This window comes from Acanthisitta chloris, unplaced genomic scaffold (genome assembly GCF_000695815.1).
Source record: "Acanthisitta chloris isolate BGI_N310 unplaced genomic scaffold, ASM69581v1 scaffold21542, whole genome shotgun sequence".
NCBI lineage: Eukaryota > Metazoa > Chordata > Aves > Passeriformes > Acanthisittidae > Acanthisitta > Acanthisitta chloris.
The window spans coordinates 18,450-21,281 of NW_008662439.1; the positions used below are offsets into that span (position 1 = coordinate 18,450).

Genomic DNA, 2,832 nt, shown 5'->3' on the forward strand with positions numbered 1-2,832 from the left:
GAGCACCGCCCCTGGGCAGTTGCCAGCCCAGGCACGTGGCCACGGCTGTTATCAAACGTTCCCAGGCCTGGCAGTGAGGTGATAAGAGCAGAGCAGGATGGCAGCAGCCAGAGCAAAATGTGGCCACGAAAGAGCAGTGGCCTCTAACACAGTCAGGCGAGTGAGCCCATGGCAGGCATGAGAGCTGCTAGTCAATACTGCACAGCAGGAACAGCTGTCCAGTCAATCTAGCACATCCTTGTCAAATCTGTCCTTATCTGGAGCCCCACACTGGGTGCCAAGAAGGGCTGTCATGGTTTAACCCCAGCCAGCTTCTGCACCCCATGCAGCCACTTGCTCAACCCCCTGGAAAAGAGGGAACTCATGGGTTGAGATAAAGGCAATTTAATAGGTAAAGCAAAAGCCACTGAGATTTTTTTTTAAAACCATCAAAACAAGGATTTCTCAGACTAAATAGGGGTTTGACTGTGTGGTGTGTAAGGCAGAAAAAGATTGGGTTTACCATGATTTGCCACGCCGGGAATGACAAACTGTATTTGGGGGTCTTGGATGTTTGTGGTGACTGTCAGTCTTGCCTTGTACCTGGTGTGCTTCAGTGTGAACTTGGTGCACCAATGTAACCTTTTTGGGCAGAGCCTTCACTGACGTGACCTTAACTTGGAGGTGCAAGTCAAACAGGATTGTTCCTGGAGCTGCAGTGTGTCAGTGTGGTACTTGCTTGGCTGCAGGAGCTCAGTGTGGGGCAGGGGTTGTTCTGTAGTTACAGAAAAATATGACATGCCTGATGCACCCCTTCATCTGCCCTGAGTTATTTGATGTGGATTTTCTTGCAGCTTTGACAGTGACTGTCAGACTTTCATAGCTCCTGGAGCAATCAGCTTAGTCCGATGGAATCAGCACAGCACAGGAATTGGGTTTTATTATAAGAGCTGAATAGGTTCTTTCCACTTCTAACTCCAGAAGTTCTGAGTTGAGGTATTGGCTCTGCAGTGGATGGTGCACTTTCAGGGTGTGTCAGACTCTCTCCAATCAGTTATCCAAAAAGAGTTATTTCACAGATATTTTGCCTTTTTTTCCTGTCCTTTTCATAAGGACTGGATTGCATCTCTGAATTTCATTCTGCAGCCATGGGATAAAATATTTTTATGCAAACTGGGATTTGATATCAAGAGCTCAGGATTCGAAAGGTACAAGATGTTAAGATTTGGCAGCAGAGGAGCAGAGTATTGGAGGGCTCTGCTCCTGAGCATCCACAGGAGCTACTGGTGTGGGGAGCGCTGTAAAATGAGCAAAGGACAGAACTATGTGAGAATTGTGCCACTGTAAAATCTAATTCTCATCTGCTTTTGGAAAGTGAAATACCGTCAGACATGGGTTTATCCTGAGCGCAGACTGGGTGCTGCTCTGTCAGCCTGCAGCTCCTCCGGGTGGGCAGGCTGTGTGCTCCCAGCCCCTGCCTGCTGGGTTGGGATGCGTGCAGGGAGCAGGGCTGGAATCCAGACTGGGCACATCAGTCTTAGCACAGCTGCTCCAGGGATGGGGCAGCAAGAACATGGATGTGAATAAAAGTGGTGCATAAGCTCCTTAGGGCTTTCAGCACCGTTGGTGTCATGTTGGGTGTGGAATGTGGTGGCAGAGTGATGGTTTCCCTGTCTCATTCCAGTCACACTGTGGGGAGGGACAGTTCCACACACACATGGTGAGGACTGCACCCATCCAGCAGGCAGAGGAGAGCTTGGAGCATGAGGTGCAGTACAGGGAAGGTGTTCGGGAGGCTAAGGGCAAGGCTGCCTGTTTGTTTGGTTTTGTTTTTTTCGTGGCACTGCTCAAATGCCTTGACTTTGAGGGATGTAGTGGACTTTATTAAAAAAATCACACTACAAAGTAGTTGAAACAGAGATAGAAGAAAAAAGTCCCAATCTGAAGTTTAACTGGACAGGCATTGACAAAAGGTAATTGTGCTGTAGAGATGGAGAAGCAGATCCCATTGTCAGGGGTGGTGTTTTCTTTAATTTTGCTACTCTTGTCATTCCCTCTTCAGAGCTGCCTCACCTGAGCTGTGCAGTGGTGTCCATGAAGGGCTTTGAGGGGACATGGAGTTTTGGGGATTTTGTGGCTCTTGAACTCAGACACTTCTAGTAGTGTCAGATGAATCTGAACTGTGTTAATTCAAGATGAAAGGAATATTCGCTTGGCATGAGTTGCAAATACTTTTTATTCTGAGGAGGTTTACTACAGGAAAAGGCTGAGAAGGCAGTAAGAGACAGGACCAATTTTCTTGTGAAATGAGCGTTCAGCACTTCGTTTGGGTTACAGGCTTGGTTCAGCACAGAAACAGAGGCTGTTTGTCCCTCAATGTGCAAAGCTGATGTCCTCTGCTTGTAAGTGCTGGGTGCTAGTACTGACAGTCCTGTGGGACATGAACTCCTGAGCAGTGTCATCTTTGGTAGCTGAGCCCTGTTCACGCCTGTGCCCGGTGCTGCTGAGCACATTGCCGTGCGCGTCGGAGAGGGCCTGGGGTGGTTCTTTCTGAACACTTGGTCTTGGTGAGTGTTGTGTAATTCCAGTGAGGTGAATTTCCCAGGGACCGCAGCCCTTGAATTTTCCCTTGAATTTTCCCTTGAATTATCCCTTCTGAGCAATGGCTGCACAGTGCTGATATCCCTGTCTGTGGCTGGGAGTGTTATCAGAAGCTCTCACCAGCCTGGCTCTGCCCAGAAACTGCCAACGTGTGTCAGACTGGAGCTGGGGGGAAATGGGACCCCCGAGACCTGCTCTGGCAGGGCACATGAAGGGTGGTGGGGCCATGGGGGTTCTGTGGCTGCTGGGGGG

The 2,832-nt window shown here is 49.3% G+C and overlaps 1 protein-coding gene across 1 annotated transcript in view; it reads left to right on the plus strand.

Annotated features, from left to right (window-relative positions):
- The window catches only part of LOC103798358 (TSC22 domain family protein 2-like), a gene marked incomplete at its 5' end in the record, with an annotated part of 23,451 nt that overhangs the window by 18,446 nt on the left and 2,173 nt on the right, over window positions 1–2,832 (plus strand). The window lies entirely within an intron of this gene.